The sequence below is a fragment of the Staurois parvus genome, unplaced genomic scaffold, assembly GCF_062004578.1.
Source record: "Staurois parvus isolate SC_StPar_1 unplaced genomic scaffold, SC_StPar_1.0 ptg000720l, whole genome shotgun sequence".
Lineage (NCBI taxonomy): Eukaryota > Metazoa > Chordata > Amphibia > Anura > Ranidae > Staurois > Staurois parvus.
Genome location: NW_028318516.1, coordinates 2,661,502 through 2,677,281, shown reverse-complemented (window position 1 = coordinate 2,677,281; position 15,780 = coordinate 2,661,502). Strand labels below are relative to the sequence as shown.

Genomic DNA, 15,780 nt, shown 5'->3' with positions numbered 1-15,780 from the left:
GAAAGTAACAAGGGGGAAGTTAAAGATGAGACAGCTGAGCTAGATATGATGAATTCAGCCTTTCCATTCATGATGATTGGGGAGCAGCTGATTTTAAAGGCAATAGATCCCAAGGAGCTGGATGCTATAGTACAGGGATGCCCTAATCCAAGGAAACCCCCACTTGCATTACACCTCCCCTCCCGGTACAAGCAAAAGATGGACAGGTCTGGTATCATAAATTTCATGTGCTCCTGCATTGCCGCTGTAGTCCCAGATATAACAACTTTGGTAAATGCTATACCTGCCAACGCCACACATTTTACAGTAATTGATCTGTCAAATGCATTTTTTAGTGTCCCAGTTGACCCGGAGACACAGGTATTGTTTACTTTTTGTTTACAAGGGGAGAGGCTAACCTGGACCCGTCTCCCTCAGGGCTATGTAGACTCGCCGGCAGCATATACCATGGCCAGTAGATCCATGCTCAATGACTGGGTACCCACCCATGGTTCAGTACTTATCCAATACGTGGATGACTTACTGATTAGTTCTGTGAGCGAGAAGGCGTGTCAGGCTGATTCATTATCATTGTTACGGTTTCTGGCTGATCAGGGACAGAAAGTCTCTTGCAAAAAGATGCAGTTTGTGGCACCACAAGTTGAGTACCTAGGATTTGTATTGTCTGAGGGCCAGAGGAGGCTGAGCCCAAGGAGAGTGGCAGCAATATGTCAACAACCAAAACCAGAAACTAAGGTTCAGATGCAATCCTTCCTAGGTATGGTAAACTATTGTAGACAGTGGATTCCTGACTGTTCTTATAATGACAATGTATTACATCAAGTGACACTGAAAGATCAGCCAGACCGTATTGAATGGACGCCGCCATTGGTGCAGGCATTTGAATATTTGAAGACAGCACTGGTCTCGTCTCCCGCATTAGGGTTACCGGATTATACTAAATCCTTTCATTTGTATTGTCAATCTGCATGTAAAACCATGGCTGCAGTACTAGCTCAAGAGCACGGAGGTGCCATGAGGCCGGTAGCATATTTATCAAAAACAATGCCCATCCCGGTCCAGGGCATGCCGGGGTGTCTCCAAGCTTTGTCTGTGTGTGCCTTGGCTGTGGAAATGGCATCTATCATAGTTTTGGGGAACCCATTGATATTACACACATCTCATCATGTCCTACATGTACTGAAAAACATTAACACTCAACACATGTCAGCACAACGCCTGGCAGGATGTGAAGTAATTTTGACATCCACCAATAACCTCACAGTTAAATACAGCCCATCTACATCAGGACCATCTCTTTTATTGTCCTCCCTACTTAATCTTCACAACACAAGGTCACCAGAATTGCAGGAGGAGCACAATTGCCTGGATGTTATCCAAGCTGACACTTCTCCGTGACTAGATATGTTGGAGACTCCGATTCCTGGAGCCCCTGATGTGTTTGTCGATGGATCTTGTACACGCCCTAGTGATGCTACATACATCACAGGCTATGCAGTAGTAGAACCACCTCTTATTATTGAAACAGGTTCCATCCCCTACCCCAGTGCACAAGCAGCTGAATTAGTGGCCCTAACACGAGCTTGCACTCTTTATCAAGATCGAGATGTTAACATATACACAGATTCTAAATATATCTTTGGGGTTGTACATGATTTTGGCCGTATTTGGCAATGCCGTGGTTTCACTACAGCCGATGGCAAGTCAATATCCCATCATTCTTTGATCCAGGATTTGCTTGCTGCACTCCAACTTCCAAGAAGGATAGCGGTCATTAACCACTTCCCGACCGGCTGTTGTATATAAACGGCCAGACGGTGGCACTGCAGGGTCGGGTGGCCATCTATAAACGGACTCCCCGCACCCTGCTTGTGCGCGCTCCCTGAGAGCGCGCAGCACCGCGATCCGGTGCCCGCTGTGTCCTCCGGACACAGTGAAACACCGATCGTCGGACGGGACCTCTGTACCCGATCCCGATCATGTCCCGATCATGTGATCACTGATTGGCCAATCAGTGATCACATGCAAAGTAGTAAGCAAGATGTCACTTCTGACATCATTGCTTACTATATGCGAAATCTGTGAATGATCACAGAGGTCACATGGTACAAGGCTATTCACAAAAGCCTTGTACCATGTGACAAGCTGTGACCAATCACAGCTCACTCAGTTCTTCTCAATGAGTGCAAGAATGCACACAGAGAGAAAGAGAAATGATTGCTTTTACATCCTATATGGGTGTAAAAGCAATAAGTGTAAAAAAAAAAAAAAATCTTCATCACCCCTCACAAGTAGTACAGTGTCACCATGGTGATCCCACACTGCTAGGGTGACAGTATGTAAAAAAAATAAATAAATAAATAAAAATGTAAAAATAAATGTTTAAAAATTATAATTTTTGCTTATAAACTAATTTGGATTTTTTTTTTTTTACTAAAAAGATAACGGAATAAATTGTGGCTAAGATTTATGATGAAATATTATTTATTTGCAAACTTTTATAAAAAAAACACTTTTTTTCAAAATTTTTGGACATTTCATTTACATAGCAAAAAAAATACAAATCCCAGCGGTGAATAAATACCACCAAAATAAAGCTTTATCTATCTCAAAAAAATGGTAAAAAATTCATTTGGGTACAGTGTTGCATGACTGCGCAATTGTCATTCAAAGTGTGATAGCGCTAAGAACTGAAAATTGCCCTGGTAAGGAAGGGGGTAAAAGTGTCCGGTCTGGAAGTGGTTAAAGTGCGGGCACATACTAACGCCAAAGACCCAGTCACAAAAGGCAATGCTATGACAGATGCAGCTGCAAAAACTACAGGGCAACTGCATAATCGAGCAGATCTATCTATGGTAATGTTGTCCACTCCATCCCTACTGTGAAATGAGCTTTTAGGAACACTGCAGGCACAAGCCTCTGAGAGTGAAGTTGATTTTTGGGCTAGCAGAGGTTTGACACAAGACAAACATGGTCTTATGTCAAAAGAGGGGATTGTAGGACTTCCACAGGCAGCTGCTGTATTATTCATTCAAAATTTTCATGGTGTAGGTCATAAGGGAAAACAGTTAGTGGAGAAAGAAATGCACAAACGATTTTGTGTATGGTTTCTCCATGATTTGGTGGAGGAAACATTGGGAAGGTGCCTTACTTGTTTACAAAACAACCCTGGGCATGGCCAGCATGGGAAACATGAACATTTAACACCCCCTGAGGCACCATTCACACATCTACAGATAGATTTTACACATCTCCCTAAATCAAAAGAAGGAGATAAGCTGTTGGTGGTAGTAGACAGATTTTCAGGTTGGCCGGAAGCTTTCCCATGTAGGAATGAAACAGCAGAGACAGTGGTCAAGGTTTTGTGTAAGGAAATCATTCCTAGATGGGGTTGTCCTTTGTTCATAGAAAGCGATCAGGGACCAGCTTTTACTGCAGCAGTGACTCAGGGAGTCTCAAAGGCTTTGAGTATTCAATGGAAGCTCCATATTCCTTATCACCCTCAGAGTTCTGGAGTAGTGGAAAGAATGAATAGAACAATTAAGGATAAATTAGTGAAAGCCACGGGAGGGACTCTGAAGAATTGGCCAGCTGTGTTACCTGCTATACTAGCTGAAATAAGGATGACACCTCATAAACAGAGTAAGTTGTCTCCCTTTGAGATACTAATGGGAAGACCATTCCCTACCCCTTGGACTAGACAGCAACCCCCTCTGTGGCAGAAAGGAGATTTAGAGGTGATACAGGCAGAATATGTAAGAGCATTGTGTGAAAATTTGAATAACAAACAAAATGATGCTGCTGTTTTTTTCTTTTATCCGCAGATCAACCAACCCACCCCTTCGAGGTAGGTGATCAAGTGGTGATCCGAAGACTGGATCCAAGGGTGAGACCCCGGTTTGGAGAACCTACAGTGATCATGGCCATTACACGTACAGCTGTTCTTACTGAAGGATCAGGCACCTGGATCCATGCATCAAGAGTCTAAAGGATTTCCCAAGATGAGAGACACAATCAAGCTGATCAACCAACAGAAGAAGGAGCCAAGAACTTTGCTACCCAACCTACTGGATCCCCGTGAGGACTGGATGAACCTGATTATTATCTTATCAATAGTGACTATTATCATTGTCCCACTATGGTTTCTATTGGAGAATTCATATGATAGAAAGTGGTTCAGAAACCCTCTGGGAGTTCAGGATGGGTGAGGGGTTACCTCATCACAACTGAATGATCATGTGTATCAAAATGAGAATTAATGAGAAGGAAAGGGAGGAAATGTTTTTGCTTCAACAATATGAGGAAATGCATGGGATTGAGACAATAGGGAGAGTGAATCAATGAAAAGTGTTATCAGTATGTGATAAAAGAGGGGACTGAAAGGATTAAATGAAATATAACTGAATCCATTTTGTATACACTAATAGAAGATGCTAGTTTAACATACATATATAAGATATGTGCACACTAACAAAACTGTCTATGCCAGCTTCATGTAGAAATGAGTGTTTTTGCAAACCTTACAAAAAAGCAGATAAGGTTTACTCTCACTTCTGAAAAGTTTTAACCACAACTTGGGTGTTGGGTCAGATTACAGCCATGGTCAGATATGGTATGATAGATAAAGCAGAAGAGTGGAAATGCAAACCTCATACAAATAATTGTTGAGTTAAGGTAAAACAATGTCCATGTATTTGATTGGATGGTCTGAGGGTGTGTTTGCCTAAAGACTACAGTATAATAACCCTGATGTTATGCCAACAAAACTGAAGTGTTTGCAATCACAACTGAGGTGATTTGAGTGCATTCACTTTCCGAGATCTCGTAGCTGTGTACAGGTGTGACCGTTGGTATCTTGAGGGGGCCCCCAAGGAAAAGGAAAAAGACCACCTACCTACTTTCAGGTACCCTTATGGTTCTTTCCTACCAGCCTTCAAGAGCTGGCTGGCTGTCTAATATGAAGGATGGGACATTCTGGGTAGCCTGTCTCTCTCTCTTTGATATGAAGGATGGGACATTCTGGGTAGTCTGTCTCTCTCTCTTTGATATGAAGGACGGGACATTCTGGGTAGTCTGTCTCTCTCTGATATGAAGGATGGGACATTCTGGGTAGTCTGTCTCTCTCTCTAATATGAAGGACGGGACATTCTGGATAGTCTGTCTCTCTCTGATATGAAGGACGGGACATTCTGGGTAGTCTGACTCTCTCTAATAGGAACAATGGGAGATTCTGGATAGTCTGTCTCTCTCTGATAGGAAGGATGGAAGATTCTGGGTAGTCTATCTCGGTCTCTGATATGAAGGATGGGACATTCTGGGTAGTCTGTCTCGGTCTCTGATATGAAGGACGGGACATTCTGGGTAGTCTGTCTCTTTCTGATATGAAGGATGGGACATTCTGGGTAGTCTGTCTCTCTCTGATATGAAGGTCGGGACATTCTGGGTAGTCTGTCTCTCTCTGATATGAAGGACGGGACATTCTGGGGAGTCTGTCTCTCTCTGATATGAAGGATGGGACATTCCGGGTAGTCTGTCTCTCTCTGATATGAAGGACGGGACATTCTGGGTAGTCTGTCTCTCTCTGATATGAAGGACGGGACATTCTGGGTAGTCTGTCTCTCTCTGATATGAAGGATGGGATATTCTGGTTAGTCTGTCTCGGTCTCTGATATGAAGGACGGGACATTCCGAGTAGTCCGTCTCTCTCTGATATGAAGGACGGGACATTCCGGGTAGTCCGTCTCTCTCTGATATGAAGGACGGGACATTCTGGGTAGTCTGTCTCTCTCTGATATGAAGGATGGGACATTCCGGGTAGTCCGTCTCTCTCTGATATGAAGGATGGGACATTCTGGGTAGTCTGTCTCTCTCTGATATAAGAGGTAGTCTGTCTGATTTTGGAGGTTTCTGTTTTATTATGTATACCTTTGTTGTTATCTCTGTTTCTTTAAGACTTTTCTATCTGTAGTAAAAAAACTTTTTTAAACAGTTGGTTGCATAAGAGTTAGGTTTATTGTTTCTTACTTTTTTTTAGTTATTTTTGCACTTCCCTGTAAGGTAGATACAATGCAGGAATGGTTATTAGGGGACATTTCTCGGGGCTGCAGTTCCTCTGAACTCCACAAGATGGTGATCTCATTTTTACCCAGACAGGACTTCTCTATGGAATACAGACAGGAAGTGATGTCAGGTACACACAGGAAGTCATCTGGAAAAAAAAACAGGCTGTGCCATGCAGTGTGAAGGATATTGGAGACATTGGTGGACATGGCAGCAGAGGGGGTAATAAGATGTTATGTTCTATTTATACCCAGTAACCCCCCTTCATGTCCGTCCTCTTCCTCCGTTGTCACTGTGACGTCTTTTATCTCCAGCAGATAATACACACATGTTGATGATACAAATCAATATTTAGAAGGACACAAGGACCTCTACAAGGACGTCATGATGGACAATCAGCCGCCCCTCACATCACCGGGTAAGAGGAGACTTTATTGTAAAGGAGAGAGCAGTACGGAGGATCCACCTAGATCCCCCATCATCTGATAAACACATAGAAACAATGGATTCAGTCAGTGTGTGTGTTTCCTACAGATGGATCCAGTCATGGGAACCCACCAGAGAGATGTCCCCGTCCTCTGTATTCCCGGGATTCCACACAGGAAGGTCACACCATCCCTCACCATCATCAGGTAGATGTGTATAAATCATAACTATTAGTGATTGTTCCTCAAGGGTGTTTGTTACATTGAATTTCTTTTTGAATGTTCAGAGTGGAATCCTCGGGGATGATAATATTGTTGTTAAAGAAGAGTATAAAGAGGAGGATGAGGAGTATGGAGTGATGGAGGAGTTTTCAGAAGGACACAAGGATATGATGGAGCCACCTAATACCAGGAACCCACCAGAGAGATGTCCCCGTCCTCTGTATTCCCGGGATTCCACACAGGAAGGTCACACCATCCCTCACCATCATCAGGTAGATGATGACAATTATTGGTAGTTGTGATTTATACACAGCATGTTTGTTACAATGAATGTTTTATTATATCTTTCAGAGTGGAATCCTCGGGGATGATAATATTGATGTTAAAGAAGAGTATAAAGAGGAGGATGAGGAGTATGGAGTGATGGAGGAGTTTTCAGAAGGACACAAGGATATGATGGAGCCACCTAATACCAGGAACCCCCCAGAGAGATGTCCCCGTCCTCTGTATTCCCGGGATTCCACACAGGAAGATCACCATTACAAGGTTGGTGGGATGGAGCATCTAGAACATGGATTCATAGAGACTATGTGTGGAGTTTTTTTTATGTGACCTTACATTTCACAGATGATATTTTCTCTCATTTCCTTGATTTAGAGTGGAGATCCAATCGATATAGAATTTGAGGTGAAAGCAGAAGAAGAAGAGGCGTATGTGAGGGATGATCAGCAGTCTATGGAGGAGGATGGAATAACGGGGACATTTATAGAGGAGGACACTCCTACAGAGATCAGCACAGGTGGGTCATGAACACTAAATCCATTCCTCCACCCATACTGCTCACTGATTGGTCCAGAGTAGGGCGGGGACTGGGTGATATCAGCCTGTAATCCCCTGGTCACTTTCCTGAGCTGTGTTCCCCGTCCTGTATTCCTGGATTTCTCTCGGATAATCTTCCTTTTCTGTGCTGCAGACACAATTTATGTATCTAGACTGGATTTATGGAGGTTCTGGGGTTCAGCTGGCAGCAAAATGTTCATTTTCACCATAGACATTACTAGACCTAGGCACCTGGGGTGTGTGCTTTTGATCTTCTGCCCCATGTCGGGGTCTAGTAAGATCTCTTACAGAACAATTCTCCCAGGGTTCCTTGCTCTGTTATCTGCTGGCTGTGCCGGGTGGAGGGATATGTCTGTAGTGTCTCAGACCCAAGTCACTGAGTGCAGTCTCAGGAGATGGGAGGCAGCGGTGTGGGACCTACATAGTTACATAGTTAGTCTGGCTGAAAAAAGACATTCCATCTAGTTGTACCATTAAAAATAAAAGTTAGAATCCGACACCCACAGCTGATCCACCAGAAAGCAAAATCCAAGCAAAGCACGATCCAATCTGCTCCTGCAGGGGAAAAAATTCCTTCCTGACCCCCGGAGAGGCAATCGGATATTCCCTGGATCAACTTTCCCTATAAATGTTATATCCAGTTATATTCTGTGTATCCAAGAAAGAATCCAGGACTTTCCTACAGCAATCCCCCCTTATGTATTATACATGGAGATCATATCCCCCCTTATGTATTATACATGGAGATCATATCCCCCCCTTATGTATTATACATGGAGATCATATCCCCCTTATGTATTATACATGGAGATCATATCCCCCCCTTATGTATTATACATGGTGATCATATCCCCCCTTATGTATTATACATGGAGATCATATCCCCCTTATGTATTATACATGGAGATCATATCCCCCCCCTTATGTATTATACATGGAGATCATATCCCCCTTATGTATTATACATGGAGATCATATCCCCCCCCTTATGTATTATACATGGAGATCATATCCCCCTTATGTATTATACATGGAGATCATATCCCCCCTTATGTATTATACATGGAGATCATATCCCCCCTTATGTATTATACATGGAGATCATATCCCCCTTATGTATTATACATGGAGATCATATCCCCCCTTATGTATTATACATGGAGATCATATCCCCCCTTATGTATTATACATGGAGATCATATCCCCCTTATGTATTATACATGGAGATCATATCCCCCCTTATGTATTATACATGGAGATCATATCCCCCCTTATGTATTATACATGGAGATCATATCCCCCCTTATGTATTACACATGGAGATCATATCCCCCTTATGTATTATACATGGAGATCATATCCCCCCTTATGTATTATACATGGTGATCATATCCCCCCTTATGTATTATACATGGAGATCATATCCCCCCTTATGTATTATACATGGAGATAATATCCCCCCTTATGTATTATACATGGAGATCATATCCCCCTTATGTATTATACATGGAGATCATATCCCCCCTTATGTATTAGACATGGAGATCATATCCCCCCCTTATGTATTAGACATGGAGATCATATCTCCCCCCTTATGTATTATACATGGAGATCATATCCCCCCTTATGTATTATACATGGAGATCATATCCCCCCTTATGTATTATACATGGAGATCATATCCCCTTATGTATTATACATGGAGATCACATCCCCCCTTATGTATTATACATGGAGATCATATCCCCTTATGTATTATACATGGAGATCATATCCCCCCTTATGTATTATACATGGAGATCATATCTCCCCTTATGTATTATACATGGAGATCATATCCCCCCTTATGTATTATACATGGAGATCATATCCCCCTTATGTATTATACATGGAGATCATATCCCCCCCCTTATGTATTATACATGGAGATCATATCCTCCCTTATGTATTATACATGGAGATCATATCCCCCCTTATGTATTATACATGGAGATCATATCCCCCCTTATGTATTATACATGAAGATCATATCCCCCCTTATGTATTATATATGGATATCATATCCCCCCTTATGTATTATACATGAAGATCATATCCCCCCTTATGTATTATATATGGATATCATATCCCCCCTTATGTATTATACATGGAGATCATATCACCCCTTATGTATTATACATGGAGATCATATCCCACCTTATGTATTATACATGGCGATCATATCCCCCCTTATGTATTATACATGGAGATCATATCCCCCCTTATGTATTATACATGGAGATCATATCCCCCCTTATGTATTATACATGGATATCATATCCCCCCTTATGTATTATACATGGAGATCTTATCCCCCTTATGTATTATACATGGAGATCATATCCCCCTTTTGTATTATACATGGAGATCATATCCCTCTTTTGTATTATACATGGAGATCATATTCCCCCCTTATGTATTATACATGGAGATCATATCCCCCCTTATGTATTCTACATGGTGATCATATCCCCCCTTATGTATTATACATGGAGATCATATCCCCCCTTATGTATTATACATGGATATCATATCCCCCTTATGTATTATACATGGAGATCATATCCCCCCTTATGTATTATACATGGAGATCTTATCCCCCTTATGTATTATACATGGAGATCATATCCCCCCTTATGTATTATACATGGAGATCATATCCCCCTTTTGTATTATACATGGAGATCATATTCCCCCCTTATGTATTACACATGGAGATCATATCCCCCCTTATTTATTATACATGGAGATCATATCCCCCCTTATGTATTATACATGGAGATCATATCCCCCCCTTATGTATTATACATGGAGATCATATCCCCCCTTATGTATTCTACATGGTGATCATATCCCCCCTTATTTATTATACATGGAGATCATATCCCCCCTTATGTATTATACATGGAGATCATATCCCCACTTATGTATTATACATGGAGATCATATCCCCCCTTATGTATTATACATGGAGATCATATCCCCCCTTATGTATTACACATGGAGATCATATCCCCCTTACGTATTATACATGGAGATCATATCCCCCTTATGTATTATACATGGAGATCTTATCCCCCTTATGTATTATACATGGAGATCATATCCCCCCTTTTGTATTATACATGGAGATCATATCCCCCTTTTGTATTATACATGGAGATCATATTCCCCCCTTATGTATTATACATGGAGATCATATCCCCCCTTATGTATTCTACATGGTGATCATATCCCCCCTTATGTATTTTACATGGAGATCATATCCCCCCTTATGTATTATACATGGAGATCTTATCCCCCTTATGTATTATACATGGTGATCATATCCCCCTTATGTATTATACATGGAGATCATATCCCCCCTTATGTATTATACATGGAGATCATATCCCCCCTTATTTATTATACATGGAGATCATATCCCCCCTTATGTATTATACATGGAGATCATATCCCCACTTATGTATTATACATGGTGATCATATCCCCCTTATGTATTATACATGGAGATCATATCCCCCCTTATGTATTATACATGGAGATCTTATCCCCCTTATGTATTATACATGGAGATCATATCCCCCCCTTATGTATTATACATAGAGATCATATCCCCCTTATGTATTATACATGGAGATCATATCCCCCCTTATGTATTATACATGGAGATCATATCCCCCTTATGTATTATACATGGAGATCATATCCCCCCCTTATGTATTATACATAGAGATCATATCCCCCCTTATGTATTATACATGGTGATCATATCCCCCTTATGTATTATACATGGTGATCATATCCCCCCTTATGTATTATACATGGAGATCATATCCCCCCTTATGTAGTATACATGGAGATCTTATCCCCCCTTATGTATTATACATGGAGATCATATCCCCCTTACGTATTATACATGGAGATCATATCCCCCTTATGTATTATACATGGAGATCTTATCCCCCTTATGTATTATACATGGTGATCATATCCCCCTTATGTATTATACATGGAGATCATATCCCCCCTTATGTATTATACATGGAGATCATATCCCCCCTTATTTATTATACATGGAGATCATATCCCCCCTTATGTATTATACATGGAGATCATATCCCCACTTATGTATTATACATGGTGATCATATCCCCCCCCCTTATGTATTATACATGGAGATCATATCCCCTCTTATGTATTATACATGGAGATCATATCCCCCCTTATGTATTATACATGGAGATCTTATCCCCCTTATGTATTATACATGGAGATCATATCCCCCTTATGTATTATGCATGGATATCCTATCCCCCTTATGTATTATACATGGAGATCATATCCCCCTTATGTATTATACATGGAGATCATATCCCCCCTTATGTATTATACATGGAGATCATATCCCCCCTTATGTATTATACATGGAGATCATATCCCCCCTTATGTATTATACATGGAGATCATATCCCCCCTTATGTATTATACATGGAGATCATATCCCCCCTTATGTATTATACATGGAGATCATATCCCCCTTATGTATTATACATGGAGATCATATCCCCCTTATGTATTATACATGGAGATCATATCCCCCCCTTATGTATTATACATAGAGATCATATCCCCCCTTATGTATTATACATGGTGATCATATCCCCCTTATGTATTATACATGGTGATCATATCCCCCCTTATGTATTATACATGGAGATCATATCCCCCCTTATGTAGTATACATGGAGATCTTATCCCCCCTTATGTATTATACATGGAGATCATATCCCCCTTATGTATTATACATGGAGATCATATCCCCCTTATGTATTATACATGGAGATCATATCCCCCCTTATGTATTATACATGGAGATCTTATCCCCCCTTATGTATTATACATGGAGATCATATCCCCCCTTATGTATTATACATGGTGATCATATCTCCCCTTATGTATTATACATGGAGATCATATCCCCCTTATGTATTATACATGGTGATCATATCCCCCCTTATGTATTATACATGGTGATCATATCTCCCCTTATGTATTATACATGGAGATCATATCCCCCCCTTATGTATTATACATGGAGATCATATCCCCCCCTTATGTATTATACATGGAGATCATATCCCCCTTATGTATTATACATGGAGATCATATCCCCCCTTATGTATTATACATGGAGATCATATCCCCCCTTATGTATTATACATGGAGATCTTATCCCCCCTTATGTATTATACATGGTGATCATACCCCCCTTATGTATTATACATGGAGATCATATCCCCCTTATGTATTATACATGGAGATCATATCCCCCCCTTATGTATTATACATGGAGATCATATCCCCCCTTATGTATTATACATGGAGATCATATCCCCCCTTATGTATTATACATGGTGATCATATCCCCCCTTATGTATTATACATGGAGATCATACCCCCCCTTATGTATTATACATGGAGATCATATCCCCCCTTATGTATTATACATGGAGATCATACCCCCCCCTTATGTATTATACATGGAGATCATATCCCCCCTTATGTATTATACATGGAGATCATATCCCCCTTATGTATTATACATGGAGATCATATCCCCCCTTATGTATTATACATGGAGATCATATCCCCCCTTATGTATTATACATGGAGATCATATCCCCCCTTATGTATTATACATGGAGATCATATCCCCCTTATGTATTATACATGGTGATCATATCCCCCCTTATGTATTATACATGGAGATCATATCCCCCTTATGTATTATACATGGAGATCATATCCCCCCTTATGTATTATACATGGAGATCATATCCCCCTTATGTATTATACATGGAGATCATATCCCCCCTTATGTATTATACATGGAGATCATATCCCCCCTTATGTATTATACATGGAGATCATATCCCCCCTTATGTATTATACATGGAGATCATATCCCCCCTTATGTATTATACATGGAGATCATATCCCTTCTTATGTATTATACATGGAGATCTTATCCCCCCTTATGTATTATACATGGAGATCATATCCCCCCCTTATGTATTATACATGGAGATCATATCCCCCCTTATGTATTATACATGGAGATCATATCCCCCCCTTATGTATTATACATGGAGATCATATCCCCCCTTATGTATTATACATGGAGATCATATCCCCCCCTTATGTATTATACATAGAGATCATATCCCCCTTTATGTATTATACATGGAGATCATATCCCCCTTATGTATTATACATGGAGATCATATCCCCCCTTATGTATTATACATGGAGATCATATCCCCCCTTATGTATTATACATGGAGATCATATCCCCCCTTATGTATTATACATGGAGATCATATCCCCCTTATGTATTACACATGGAGATCATATCCCCCCTTATGTATTATACATGGAGATCATATCCCCCCCTTATGTATTATACATGGAGATCATATCCCCCCTTATGTATTATACATGGAGATCATATCCCCCCTTATGTATTATACATGGAGATCATATCCCCCCTTATGTTTTATACATGGAGATCATATCCCCCCTTATGTATTATACATGGAGATCATATCCCCCCTTATGTATTATACATGGAGATCATATCCCCCCTTATGTATTATACATGGAGATCATATCCCCCTTATGTATTATACATGGAGATCATATCCCCCCTTATGTATTATACATGGAGATCATATCCCTTCTTATGTATTATACATGGAGATCTTATCCCCCCTTATGTATTATACATGGAGATCATATCCCCCTTATGTATTATACATGGAGATCATATCCCCCTTATGTATTATACATGGAGATCATATCCCCCCCTTATGTATTATACATGGAGATCATATCCCCCCCTTATGTATTATACATGGAGATCTTATCCCCCCTTATGTATTATACATGGAGATCATATCCCTTCTTATGTATTATACATGGAGATCTTATCCCCCCTTATGTATTACACATGGAGATCATATCCCCCCTTATGTATTATACATGGAGATCATATCCCCCCTTATGTATTATACATGGAGATCATATCCCCCCCTTATGTATTATACATGGAGATCATATCCCCCCTTATGTATTATACATGGAGATCATATCCCCCCTTATGTATTATACATGGAGATCATATCCCCCCTTATGTATTATATTATGTGTTCTTTTTGTGATTTGGAGTCCAAAACTGAACTGCATATTCCAGATGAGGTGTTACTAATGATTTGTACCGGGGGGGGGAGGGGGGGTGATATCTCTCTCTCTCTGGAGTCTATACCTCTCCTAATACAAGAGAGGATTTTGCTCACTTTAGAACCCGCAGTTTTGCATTGCTGCCGTTATTAAGCTTTTGATCTACTAGAACCCCCAGATTCTTCTCCACCACTGACCCCTACCCCTCCAGATCCTTCTGCACAATTGCCCCCCAGATCCTTCACCACTGACCTTCCCAGATCTTTCTCCACCATTGACCCCCACAGATCCTTCTCCACCATTGACTCCTCCAGATCATTCTCCACCATTGTCCTCTTCAGATCCTTCTCCACTGTTGACCCCCCCAGTTGTACCCCCCCTAGTATGTATGATGCATATTCTTAGCCCCCCCCCCAAGTGCAGATCCTTACATTTATCACCATTAGCCCTCATTGGCCCCATAGCCCCCCAATTACACAGAGCATTGAGGTCGGCTTGTAAGTTGGAGACATCCTGTAAGGACGTTATTCCCCGGCACAGCTTGGTGTCATCTGCAAAGACTGAGATCCCCGACACCATATCGTATATATAGATTACAGAGTGAGGGTCCCAACACTGAACCCTGGGGTACCGCACTAATAACACTGAACCCTGGGGTACCCCACTAATAACACTGAGCCTTGGGGTACCCCACTAATAACACTAAATCTTGGGGTACCCCACTAATAACACTGAGCCTTGGGGTACCCCACTAATACTGAACCCTGGGGTACCCCACTAATAACACTGAACCTTGGGGTACCCCACTAATAACACTGAACCTTGGGGTACCCCACTAATACTGAACCTTGGGGTACCCCACTAATAACACTGAGCCTTGGGGTACCCCACTAATACTGAACCCTGGGGTACCCCACTAATAACACTGAACCTTGGGGTACCCCACTAATAA

At 41.1% G+C, this 15,780-nt stretch overlaps 1 protein-coding gene across 1 annotated transcript in view; it reads left to right on the top strand.

Annotated features, from left to right (window-relative positions):
- Positions 1 to 15,780, top strand: part of LOC149445494 (uncharacterized) — a 125,055-nt gene that overhangs the window by 87,807 nt on the left and 21,468 nt on the right. The gene's annotated exons all lie outside the window — the stretch shown is intronic.